Source organism: Dasypus novemcinctus, chromosome 6 (assembly GCF_030445035.2).
Source record: "Dasypus novemcinctus isolate mDasNov1 chromosome 6, mDasNov1.1.hap2, whole genome shotgun sequence".
NCBI lineage: Eukaryota > Metazoa > Chordata > Mammalia > Cingulata > Dasypodidae > Dasypus > Dasypus novemcinctus.
Window position 1 is genome coordinate 29,585,883 of NC_080678.1, and position 14,165 is coordinate 29,600,047.

At 38.6% G+C, this 14,165-nt stretch overlaps 1 long non-coding RNA gene across 2 annotated transcripts in view; it reads left to right on the forward strand.

Annotated features, from left to right (window-relative positions):
- The window catches only part of LOC139439216 (uncharacterized), a 298,744-nt gene extending 285,685 nt beyond the window's left edge, over positions 1-13,059 (forward strand). For both annotated transcript variants that reach the window (XR_011648997.1, XR_011648998.1), the window contains 2 exons: positions 7,573-7,661; positions 8,952-13,059. This is a non-coding gene — a long non-coding RNA (uncharacterized lncRNA). The remainder of the gene's footprint in view (positions 1-7,572; positions 7,662-8,951) is intronic.
- The last annotated feature ends 1,106 nt before the right edge of the window (positions 13,060-14,165 follow it).

The following is a 14,165-nucleotide window of genomic DNA, read 5'->3' on the forward strand; positions in this document are numbered from 1 at the left end:
ACCAATCAGAACAGGGTGTGGCTTCGACCAATCAGCCTTCCCCAGCCCCTATAAAACTGTTGCCTCTCCCTCAATAAAGTTGGACTTGCGTGTTTACCTTGTCTCCGCGGTAGTTCTTCTGCCATGTGCCCTCCAGTCCTGAGAGCCCCCGACAAGGGCCTGGCCTCCCTTGTCCCCAGTTCGTCGCCTGCTTCTCCGGGCGACCCCCTCGTCGCCGGCTTCACTGGGCGACCCCATCAGCCGAACTGTGCAACCCCTGTGAGACCGACCCCTCGTCTGCTGCCGGACCGACCCCTTGTCCCAAGTGGGACCGACCCCTCGTCCCAAGTTGGACCGACCCCTCGTCCGCAGCCAGACCCCACCTCTACCGAACGAGCAAACTGTCGCAAGTCTGCCTCTTTTGATTGGGAAGTTCAAGCCATTAACATTCAATATTATGCCTGCAAAGGCATTACTTACTTCATCCATTTTGACCTTTGACTTTTTGTTGTCATATCATACTATAGTCTATCTTTTTCACCCTTTCTAATGATCTTTATTTCTACACTCTTCTCCAAGTTTCTCACCCTTATTTTTTTCCTTTTAGGCTGGTCTTTAGGTAACATATTCTATCAGTTTTTGTTTGTCTGTGAAGACTTTGAACTCCCCTTCACTTCTGAAGTACAGCTTTGCTGGTTACAGAATGCTTGGCTGGAAGTTTTTCTCTGTCAGTACCTTAAATGCATCATGTTATGTTCTTCTCTCCTACATTTTTTCTGATGAGAGGTTGGCACTTAATCTTATCAAGTTCTCCTTTTATGTGATGTTTTGCTTTTGCTGCTTTCAAAATCTCTTTATCTCTGATATTTGTCATTCTGCATACTGGGTGTTTCAGAGCAGGTCTATTCATGTTTATTCTGTTTGGGGTGCATCATCTTTCTTGGCTATTGATATTTATGTCTTTCACAAGGGTAGGGAAGGTTTCAGTCATTATTTCCTCAAATATTCTTTCTGCCCCTTTTCCATTTTCTTCTCTTTCTGGGACACCAATAAAGCATATGATTTTGCATTCCACATTGTCATTCAATTCCCTGAGACCCAGTTCCACTTTTTCTATTCTATTCTCTTTCTGTTTCCTTGATTTTCCTAGTTCAGATGTTCTGTCTATGAAATAATTAATTCTGTCTTCAAGCAGTTCAAATATGCTCTTATGTTCCTCTATTTTTAATCTCGTCCATTGTGTCTTTCATTCCCATAATATCTGTTAATTTTCTTTATAGACTTTCATATTGTTCTTTATGGTGGTGTCTTCTAAATATTCTTTATTTCTTTAGTCATATTTCCTTTAAATTCTTTGAAGTGATTTAGGAGAATTGTATGATTAACATTGGCTAATTATTTTAAATCAAGTCTCTTCAGGATATTTGGTTTGGTCCTTTGGCTGGGCCACCTCTTCCTATGTCCTAATGTGGCTTGTAATTTTTTTGCTGATGTCTAGGTATCTGATATGTTGGTGAATTTAGTTTGATGGCCGATTTCTCTCTCTTGGCTATTGTTATTTTTTTCATAGCTCTTGTTTGATATTTGACTCAACTTATCCTAAGTCTTTAAAACTGCTTAGCTTAAGCTATCAAAGTCATGCCAGGACTCACTAATGGGGGCAGACTTTTTCCCCTGGGGTGGGGTAAAGAGAATTCTAAAATCAGTTTTTGTCCATGTAATTGCCAGTTTGGCCAGCGGATGGTGCTCATTGGTGCACCTTTCCACAGTGCTATATCTCTCTCTGTTTTCCCTTGTTTTAGTCTGGCCAGAGTTGAGATTCAATGCCAAAATTCAAAGTCTGGCAGAATTCACTGAAGAAAAGCCCTCTGACTTCCCCTCACTTTTCCCTTTATTAGCTGACAGGGAGGAAGACATCTGCTCCCTTTTCAGATACCTGAAATGAGCCAGGGATTTTACCCCTCATAAGTATCTTGGGGGTGAGGAGGGAAGCCCTTCCTGGCAGCTGGAAGGCTTAGTAACTCACCATTTCTTATTCGGCTTCCTCCTCTCTCTGTCTCTCACCCTCCTGGGAATTGAGAAGCGCTGTCCTGGTCTGCTGACCCTCAAAGCAGGCCCCTCAGGCAGCTTTTCACTCTTCTTCATTTTTTTTTTTTTTTTTGGTGAGAGATCTCAGTATTATCTGCCTAATCTGAAGCCATCTTCCCACAATTCCCCCATTGTCTTCTTGATGTCCTTTATTTCTTTTGCCACATTGTCTTTCAACTCGTTGATTTGATTTAGGAGATTTGTATGAACTTCATTCATTAGTTTTCTCCAATCCTGTGTTTCATCTGGGGAATTAGTATATTCCTTTTCTTGGGACATTTCTTCTATGTTCTGAGTATGGCTTGTAATTTTTTGTTGATGGTTGGGCCTCTGATTATGATGATGAGTTTACTCTGTTGCTCAGTTTCTCTCTTTTGCATAGGATTTAGTGGTTACTGCCATTCTTTGATTATTGGTTCAAATTTAGGATTGCCCCTGATTAGTTGCTCAAATCTGGGCCATGAACCCAGTAATGGGTTGCAGACCTGCCTCCAAGGCCCTTGGGGAAGGAGGCCAAAGGGTAGGAAAATCGTTACTTTTTAAAATTTCCAAACATGTACTTCCTTAGTTTGCCAGCAGAGGCTCTCTTCAGCAGCCCTCTCAGTTCAAATCCTGGTCAGAGTGTGTTTGCTGCAACACTGACCACAACAGTGTAGCAGAGGATCCTGCCTTTTCCCAGGTACGAAATAGTTCCATTATCCTTATTTTATCTGTGGATGAAAACATTTCAATTGCTAACCATTGGAGCACTCTGTCCCAGCACCTTTGCTTTCATGTATTTTGAGATGTGTGACATAATGGATTTGAATTCAGACACTGGAGAATTCTAACCTCTGTTCCTCCATTTACTAGTTTGACAATTTGGGGGAAGTTATTAACTTCACTATAGCTCAGTTTCTTTATTTGCTAAAATGGGAACAATAACATCTCAAGAACTTACTGTATGCTCTCCAGTTTACAAGTGTGTTACACTAAGTAAGGCAACTTATTTATATACCTAGACCATCCCTTGTTTTCCAAAAATGCTAATTAATTTTCCTCCTTGAAGCTGCCCTGGCTTTCTCTCTAGTATATAGTTCCCTAGGTTAATGCAGTGATGAGAACTAGAAGCCAGAGCAGTGGTCTCCCAAGCTCTTAATCCTAAATTTACCTGCTGGCTCTTAATTATGGTCTGGCTCCAAACTTTCCTTGAGAAGCAGATTTTGTTCACAATTCTGATCTAGAATGGCAAAATTCTAATGCTGACTTAGTCCAGTTCCCAGAGAAGCTTATGCTGTCTAGCCTTTGTCTTTCCTTTCTAATCAATAGGACTTATGTGTCTTTTAACAGAAAAATAACATTTAATAATTCCAACCACAAAGAGCAAAGTTTGGTTTCTCTGTCTTATTAGTCACTTATTTTGCAAGTATCTAGACCAGTGATTCTCAATCTATGATTTCGTCATCCAGGGGACATTTGACAATATCTGGAGACATTTTTGGTTGTCCTACCTGGGTGAGAAGGGTATTGCTACTGGCATACATAAAGGCCAAGGATACTGCTAAACATTTTCCAATGCACAGGACAGTCCCCCACAACACGAAATTATCTGGCCCCAAATTTCTATAGTGCTTAATGTTGATGTTGAGAAACCCTGATCTAGACTGACCTGGATATTTCAGCTGGCCCCTTTAGACTCACTGCAAGTAACCATGTGTTACTCTCTCTACCAATAAGAGGAGAGTAGATAGCTTTCCATTGTCATAGTCATGATATATTTATTATGTACCTACCATGGGCTGAGCACACTATGATCTATAGATTACCCCCAAGACAAGACCTTGAGTAGTTACAGCATATGAGATAAGAGGCCATAGATTAGAGTCAGAAAGATTTTTGTTTGGTTTAGTTCTGTAACTTAAAAGCTATAGTCCCATGAACAAGAACCTTAAAGTTTCATAAAATTAGCAACCCTTAACAGGGTGGATTTGATGGTATAAAGAAATTATGTATATGATATTCTTAGCATAGTGCCTGGAATATAGAAAACACTCAACAAACTAAAGATGTTACCATTGTTGACATCTTAATTATCATCATCATCACTATCATCATCATCAGAATCATCACATCTCATCTTCACCCTGGTTTATAGCTAGCTCTCTGATACAACCTAAGCTATGCATGTAGGAAATGTTGCACTTAATGAAAACCATCTGTGTCAATTATCTCACGTGTAACACAGTGGGAGGAAGCAACTTTAGGGGAGTACAGGAAATCAAGTAGTTGGGGTAAATGGCATTTCATCAACTTGGCCTCACTTTCTATTTCCTTTTAAATCAATTTTCATGGAAATAAATATATGATGTGAGCTGACTATGGAGGAAAATATCAATCCCTGAATATGCTCATTCTTGACAACACTACAAATGTCTTCTTTTGCAGAGTGTTTTACTTCTTTCTCCTCGAAGAGAATTTTACCCATTTGTTCCTGAACACTCAGTGTTTCCCCAGATTCATGCATTTGTTCATTGTATCAATGTGAACCATTAAATTAGAGGTCTTTTTACTGGCCCAACTACCAAAAAGTCCAGAAGCTTTAAGAAGGGATTGATCTAAGACTCAAATTACATCCTCAGCACCCAGCATCTCTCTGTCCACCTCCTGATGCTGATTTCACATGAGTTTTATTCTCAGATTCCATGAGGTTGCTTTCCAGCAGCTCTGGATATTATATCTTCTCTGGTTGAAATCCAATGATGTCTGTTTTCCAGTCACTTAAGAACCTTAAGGACTACATCTAAATCCTAGTTGTTTTCGAACCCCTGCAGGAAGTAGTACAGCTGGTTAGTAGCAGAGTATAGGAACACTGTTTACTTGCAAATGATCAGCATGAAATGTGAGGAGAGGTCTGCTGGGGGGCTCTGGGAAAAAGAGACACAGTTTCTTTTTATCTTAAATGATTAGAGGCAGCCTCATGTTTAGCACAATGTTGTTTATTAGGCCATAACAGATGGAACTTCAGCAGATACTGTGTGACCATGGAAGTGAAAGATTGATGGACAACAAACAGGAGAAATCTGGACTGTGATGATGTCACTAAGCTGTTGACTTAATAACTCAGGCATTACCACCTCTGCAGTTCTTCTTATGCAAGACAATAAATGTATTTTTATTTGCCATTTAAACCAGTGTGATAGAGTTTCTGTCCTTGAAACCAAAAGCATCCTTCCTGGTACCCACAGAGTCTGTCATTGAATATGGTTGTTTTGACTCCAGCTCAGGGCTTTTACAAGAGATCAATTCACTTATGAAAAATAAGGCTTTTAGCATGGAACAGGAAAGCTGTTCAGGTTTGAAAAGGGAAAAGGGAATGTGGGAAAGAGTTTAAAATGGTATCACCAAATTCATTTTTATTCAGAAAACATTACCCTAGTTATTGCTTTGAATTACTGGTGGGTCTCATCTCTAAAATTGGCAGTGACTTTTACTTAGACTTCTTAGTTTTTGCATGAATAAATTAGGGCCATATCTTCAATCACAGAGCAGAAACTGTTCCATGCAATTCCTTCCAATTTACCATCTTAACATAGTGGTGAATTTTTAAATCTGAAAGAAGGTAAAGGACTTGGGAGAGAGATATGTTTGGATGAATATAACACTTTTGTGTGTGTGTGAGAGTTTGGGTTCCTTAGTACTTTCATACATTTCTTATATAAAACATGATACAGAATTGGCAATTCCAGTCTTTAGGTCTTAAATTCTTATCTGTTGTAGTTTATTTTCTATGTGTTATAAATGATACTCAAAAGTAAAATTAATTCTGACCTCTAATAGAGATGGGTCAATTAGATTGAAAGTGTTTAATTTCTACAGTGTACTTATACTGTGTTGTATTTCCTGGAAATAATATGAATCTGAGGTTTTCTACAGCATTTATGAAAATTAGTAAAAAACATTTTAAATGACATGAATTAAATGTGTCCTATCTTTTGGTGTGCTCTTATTGGGAAGGGGTTAAGCAAATTACTTTTTTATGTATTTATTGAACTCTTACTAGTTGTTTAATTGTATACTGAATGAAGGATGAGTTATCTCTCTTCTTAAAAAGTAGATGGTCCAGTAAAGTAATGTATGCATTTATTTATAATATATTATAAAAACTAAGTGACAAGAGCTGCATAGAGGAGAAGGAAGGTGGTTCATATCCAGCTGAGGGCACTAGAAAATTTTTCCTGAATGATACAGTTGAGCAGTTCTTTGTTAATGAGTTGGAACTCTGTAATAATAGATGATACTTACTGATTACTTTGTGGTCAGGTACTATTCTGAATGCTTAATGATTCCTTTAACCTTCATAGTCATTTTATGATGTAGGTACTATTATTATTCCCATTTTACAAAAGGCATGGGGTGGGATAAGCAACTTGCCCAGGTATACATAGCTTGTAAGACTGACAGAACCAGGATTTTAAGCCTTGCAGTCTGACTCTGGAGCCAGAGTTCCTAACCATCCTGCTGTAGAGAATCAAAGAATTCCAGGTCAGGTCATAGCATAAGATGGTGTAAATTTAAGAGCAGGGTCAGGGAAATGTGGATGGATGGGGTTCTTCAGGAGACTCATCAATAATGTAGAGTTCACTGAGAAGCTTGGTAGGACAGGATATTAGACTTGAAGACCAGGACAGAAAGACAGAGGAGTAATAGGTTAAGAGCTATGGTTTCTGAAGATTAGATTCACCATAGAGTACAGAATGTCATAGACTCACGGAGAATCCGCTATGTGGTTTGGTTATACTCATTTGCTGAGGAAAAAAAGTGAGACTCAGGGAAACTAAGATAAAGTCTCCCAAATAGTAAATAAATATGAGAAGAGACTGTGCATTAGGACCCAGGTTTCTATGTCTCCAAAACCTCTGCTTCTTTTTGTAAGAAGAGACTTGTAGGCAGACATTAGGCAACTCCTGCACGACACAGGAAGAGGTAATGAAGACCTGCAGTCATGAATGCCAGGGGCTTAGGATGCAGAATCATCTTATTTGCACTGTTGATAGGTCTGAGTGACTTGGCAAAAAAGGAAGCCAAGCACAATTCTGTTGTTTCAGATAACTAGGTAGATATTGAAGCTGTTATATAAAACTGGGATAGGGCATAAGGAATGTGTTTAGGAATGAAGGTGATGAGTTTGGTTTTGGATCTGGTGAGTTCTAGATGCCGGAAGTCACCCAGATAGAGACACTCACCAAAAGTGCAGGCATGTTGGAAGAAGATCAGAAATAGAGATGTATGTTTGGAAACCAACATTCTCAGAAAAATGACATACATTCCTACTCTCTTTGTAAATCAGTTGAAGGCTGTCCTATTTTCTGGGTATTCATAATTATTTTATTTTTATCATTTCTTGAGATATGTGCAAACATTTTTTATATATGTAAAGATGGCTAGATGATAGAAAGATAGGTAGGCAAATATTACCATGTGGTTCTTATTAAAAACAGAGGCTTTTAACCTTTTTATTTTCTCTAGAATTAATGTAATTCTGGAACCTCAATTTTATTCTGCCTCCATTTATTGAATGAAGAAACTATAGAAGAAAAGAAAATGCAGCAAGACAGGTTAGTAAAACCTCATTTCTGGATTTTGGTATGTCAGGGAATGAGAAATTGGGCAGGGGACTGAGATTACATTGAACTTCTTCGTGAGCTAAGCAGGACAACATGTATTTTGAGTCACAGGATACAGTGGTCTGAGATCTGCTGGGAGAGGCAAGGGAAGATGCTAGACCCAAGTTAAACTTTCAGAAACAAGATAAACTTCAGTTTTTAGTTACTGAGGATAGCCACCAGATTTAAGGAAAATGAATTGTAAATTTGGGGCACAGATATAAGGAAAGTTGTGTTACCATTTCTAGCTATGAGGCTCTCAGTTGATAGAGATTTTAACAGAAGGAATGACTCATGCTGTCCCTGACTTTTTAAATTTGAGTTCATTTCATGAAGGAAGAGCAAGGTCAGTCCATGTGGCAAATGCAAAAGTAGCTGCAATTCTTTTAAGATCTTCCCAAGTAGTACAGTCTGTATTTTCACCCTTTAATCTAGGATAGTCTTGCAACTGACTTTGGCCAGTGTAGCAGAACAACTCTATACAAGTTCCAAGCCTAGGCTTTAAGAAGAATTGTTCCATATCCGTCATTCTCTTAGAATCTCTGTACATCTACCACATGAACAAGCCTAGGCTAGCTTGCTGGAGGTGGAGAAGGCATGTGGCATAGAGATGCGCAAACTCAATTGAGCCATCCTCCATTAGGTAACTCCCAGCCAACCCCACAGCTGATCATAGACACCTCAGGAACCCAGCCAAGGTCAGTCAATTCTGGCCTAATCAAACTAACCACTCAGAAGAGTCAGCCCAAATATCTGACCCCTCAAATCACAAAATCATGAGCCAAATAAATGTTTATCATTTTAAGCCTTTAATTTGTGAGGTTTTTATTTGTTTGTTTGTTTTCAAACATAGCAAAAGTTAAATGGCATAGTCCAAAAAGTTGGCCGGATGTGAAATGATGGATTAATCAAGTAGTTGGAGCTGTGGGCTCACAAACCCTCAGGGGATTCTCACAGAAATCCTAAAGATCACTTCACCCGGAGTAGTTGGGGCAAGCAGAGAGTGTGTGGGCTCTACAACCCTCTTCACTGAAGATGACTAGACACAGAAATTGTCTAAATAAAAGTGCTTTATAATTCCTTTTTGTTTTGTTTTGTAAATGAATGCTTAAAGATAAAGGGGGAAAAAGTTTAAAATTACATTGAACCCTGCAGGAATGTGGATTTTTCTTATTATATCAGGGAGGTAAGTGGAAGTTCTCTTGTTAAATGTTTTTTGTTTGTTTATTTACTCTTCCATAGCTGACATAACAAGAGGGAACAGGAGAATCACAAAAGAACTTCACACAGTTATCTACATTGAAAGGAAAATAGTGATAAAGGGAACAGGTGCTTCTATTATTGTGTGAATTACAGAAGACTCTGCCCTAGAAGTGAGTTTGGATGTGCAAGCATAAGAAGAAAAGAGACTGGAGAGAAAAGAGAAGAAACTCAGATTTGGAAAAGGAAATTAATCCCTCACTCACAAATGTATGACTCTTTTTCTTTCTGAGAAAACAATGACTTCTAAGAGTTAATGTAAGAATGTCTGCCACTGAGTCAGTAGCTAATATGTGGAGGAAAAATGAGAAAACTCTATGTACAATTCTGTATGTATCCTCCCCCTAGGTTTTGGAAACACTCTCAAAAAACCCTAGGAATATCAAAGTCACCTAATTAACCAACAATATAGGCCTGTAGCTGTTCAGCTATTAAAAACCATGATGGCAGTCTATAGCCACTGACATGGAAATATGCTCATTCTGTTTCATTAACTGAGAACACAAGTCACAAGATTATACAATAACATTTTGCTTTCATGAAAAAAGAAACTGAATGTGGAAAGTTATAGCAGAGTATATGCTCAAAGATGGTCAACCCAATATATCCATACATCCCATTTCACAGTCTGTGGCATTATAACCCATTCTCCCTCCCCCCAAATCTAAGTGGAGCTGTGACTATGACTAAATTGACACTATAACTTCCAAGGTTAAGTCCTAAGAGGCAACATAGCACACCACAGTAATAATTGCTGCAGGCAAGAGTCCCAATGAATGTTAAATTTGCTGAGCTAAAGATTAAGGAGAAATAGTATATTTGCATAGCTTCAAAGTATGTTTCCTAAAATATATGTTAATTGCAAAGAGAAAAAGAGCAACATTACAGTGGAGAAATCTGGCAGACACCACCTTAACCAAGTGATCAATATTAACATCACCAATAAAAAAGACATCAACATTATGAAGCCCTCCAAAAGTGTCAATTTTAGTTTGCTGAAAGCTGCCAATGTAATAGACCAGAAATGGGTTGGCTTTTATAATAGGAATGTATTAGGGTAAAAGCTTAAAGTTCCGAGGCTGTGAAAATGTCCAAGTCAAGGCATTATCAGCGATGCTGTCTCACCAAATTGCAGCTGAGGGCATTCAGGCACTTGGAACCAACATCTAAGATGCTTTCTCTTGGAGCTCAGCTGTGGGTGATTAAGCACATGACAAGGCATAACAGTGGCCTGCTTGTCTCTGCTCCAGGCCTGTCTCTTTCAGCTTCGAGCTGATCCGCAGGTCTAGCCTCTTTGGAGCCTTGTTGCTTCAGCTTCAGTTGCTCCGCTGATTGTAGCCTCCTGCCTCTCTCAGCCTCTTGGTGTTTCTCTGTCTTTCTGCAGCTACTGGAGATCCTGGGGTCCTCTCTTACATAGCAGGGTAAAATGGCAGTTCTTTTTCTCTGAGTTACATTTATATGACTCCATAAAAAGGATGGCGACCCACCTGGGGTCCTGCAATCTAACCAAGGGCCTTAACCAAAGCAATCTAATGAAAAGTGATGAAAAGTGATGAAAAGTGATCTAATGAAAAGACCCCTAGCCTGAATCTAACCCAAAGGTCCCACATACAATAAGTTCACCTGCACAGGAATGGGTTAGCTTAGGAACATAGTTTTCTGCAATTCACAAAAGACTCAAACCAGGACAGATGCACTTAGAGGAGCACATCAGCTCTGTGTGATCCTTAACCAAAAATATAGCAACTCAGTATCATCATGAAAAAAACTTAGACCCACTTGGAGGGACATTCTAAAATACACCGTTCTCTTCAAACATGTCGACATCATAAAAATCAAAGAAAAACCAAGAAACTATCAAAGGTCCTTAATCTTAGTAGATATGACAAATCAAGTTGATATGGAACCCTGGATTGGATCCTGGAACAGGGAAAATTACATTGGTTGAAAAACTGGTATACTCTGAGTAAAGTTGGATATTTAGTTACCATTATTGTGTCAATGTTAATTTCTCAATTATGATCATTGTACCATGATTATATAAGATATTAATACTGGGGGAAGCTGGGGGAAGGGTATATATAGAGTATTAACTTTGCAACTGTTCTCTAGGTCTAAAATTATTTCCAAAGATAAAAGGTTTAATAAAAAATGACAGTATAGATTCTGCCTGATCTTACTGATATACTTTTCCTTGGAACATATCTACTATGATGCAAAAAACCAAAAAGCTGCCTAGAAAGTACTTATGTGCTGTTTCTAGCCACAGCCCATCTGATATCAGGCAGTGTTAACTATCAGACCTGGGAACAAGTGAGCCTTTTTTTTTTAAATTTTTTATTTAATTCATTTTTAAAAAATATTACATTAAAAAACATGAGGTCCCATTCAACCCCACCGCCCCCACCCCCCACTCCCCCCACAGCAACACTCTCTCACGTCATTATGACACATCCATTGCACCTAGTAAGTACATCTCTGGGCATCGCTGCACCCCATAGTCAATGGTTCACATCATAGCCCACACTCTCCCACGTTCCATCCAGTGGGCCCTGGGGGGATCTACAATGTCCCATAGTTGTGCGTGAAGCACCACCCAGGACAACTCCAAGTCCCGAAAACGCCTCCCCATCTCATCTCTTCCTCCCATTCCCCGCATCCAGCAGCCACCATGGCCACCCTTCCCACACCAATGCCACATTTTCTCTGTGGACATTGGATTGGTTGTGTCCTTTGCACATCTATGTCAAGTGGGGGCTTAGATTCCACACGGATACTGGATGCACTCCTCCTGCTTTCAGTTGTAGGCACTCTAGGCTCCATGGTGTGGTGGTTGACCTTCTTCAACTCCATGTTAGCTGAGTGGGGTAAGTCCAATAAATCAGAGTGTAGGAGCTGAAGTCTGTTGAGGCTCAGGGCCTGGCTATCATATTGTCAGTCCAGAGTGAGTCTTCAGATGATCCAGCCCCCAGCATTCAAACCACTCCAGCTGATGCTAGTGGAGCAAAGAGGAGATGAACCACCAAGCCCCACCCAAATGGCTGATTTGTGAACAAAATTCATGTTGTCGTTGTTCTCAGTGAACAGGTTTAGGGTAGTTTATTTTAAAGCAATAAGTGACTGGAACAGACATATGACAGATTGCTAGGGGTAGTTATAGCTACCCCTCGCTGTGACTTCTATCTTTTTCCTTATTTATATTTTCTATTATTATTATAGTGAACATGAATTACTTATGTAATTAATGAGTGAAACATGTAGAAGAAGATACATTTAAAAATGCAGTTTTTCATTGGTATTCTTCCTCCAAAATATTGCAGTTTTTCCTTAAGGACTGGTTGCTTAAGGCAAAAAAATTGGTTTCAGCAACAGGAGAGCGTTAACAAGACAGTTCGAAAAAATTGAAATGAATCTTTGCTACTTTCCCTGAACTGATGTATGCTATTTTATTGAGGGATACGTAACAATGTTGAGAAGAAATATGATACTATTATAGTTAATTCATTCTAATGACTTTTTTGACTATTTAAACACTCTTCACTGAATTTGATCTACAGAAATGTTAAATTAATGATTTAATCCACATGAAACACATCTTTCTATCATCTATCTATCTATAATCTATCTATCTATATCTCATCTATCTATTCTCCTTTTAAATCACAACCATGATAATGGATTATTGTTCCACTTATTATGGAAAACATATCTATCACCAATAAGATAAAACTTAATAGTATAAGTTAAAAAAGAAAACAATGGAAATGAGGATGACAGTTCATTATACCCATTAGATTTGATTGTATTGGAAAGAGCAACAGCGTGTTGGCTGAAATTATATTACAAAGTTGATCAGTTTCAATATGGCACTTTTGTTGGGGAATAATTAGTACAAATAATGCTGACTTTGTTATGAATATTCTAAATACTGACAAAAATAGTGGAATCAATGATGGGAAGCAGATGGATCATTTATTTCTCAATTACAACTGACATATTGGTTACAGAAATTTTCATGTCATCTATTTTTTATGGTCCATTTTACAGCTGTGTTTATTATTGTAATAAATAAATACATTATATCCTTTCATTAGGACTGTGATGGAGAATTATTGTAGCAGAACACTCAGAGACTCATGACACAAATACTCCAAATGGTACACCAATGGAGGAGAATGCTTACCCAACCAAAGAGCAGGGCCTCTGTGTGGTAGAAGCAAAAGATCCCAAAAGGCGGTCATAATGAAAGATGACAGTTTGGGCATTTTGGGCAGGGAATCATAATTGTTGAGAAAATTTCCATCTCACACAGTCCTCCTACTAATACAGACATATTTATAAGTGGTGTGTGTGTGTGTGTGTGTTTCCAGGCAACAAATGAATATTGCAAACTACCCTCTGGGTCAGACAGATAATAAAGTTACTACCTCTTTCCATATCTAGCAGTGCCACACAGACTGAAAGGAAATACCCACTGCAGCTTACTAATGGGAGGGGAAAGGTGGAATAGACATTGAATGAATAATCATGTAGCATATGCTTATTGTATACCTGCAATTTCTCTAGTACTGTGGTAGGGACTTATTTGATCTACTATTGTCCTACATCGACAGGGATTTATAGAGAGAGCAGTGCAATTTGGAAAACATACACCTTGGTTATTTGACTACATTATTCCAACTTATAACTGTATGGACATTCTGGTTATTTATTATTTTCTTTGGTTATTGTATCATTGATTGACCATCTACATAGGTTTCCTTTTTTCTATGACTTTGTCCTTGAAAAGTTCTGGATAAACTAAATTTTATAAACTATTAAGGACTTGAACTGGATTCAGAGATATAAATTCAAATCCTGGCTCTTCCATAGGATAGGTATGTGACTTTGGGCATCTTACCTAAACTTTCATGCCTCAGTTTCTTCATGCAGAGTTTGACACCATAATCAAATCTGTCTTATAGGATTGTGAGATTAGCTGAGATAATTACTGCAAAGAATTTTACGAAGTGCTAGGTGCATAATGTGATGATTAATTTTATATGGCATCTTGGTTGGACTATGATGTCAGGTTGCTTGGTGAAGCACTGGCCTAGTTGTTACAGTGAAGGTGTTTCCTAGATGGGATGGGCTTCTGCAATCAGTTGACTTTTAGTAAAGAAGACTGCACTCCAAAATGTGAGTGAGCCTCATCCA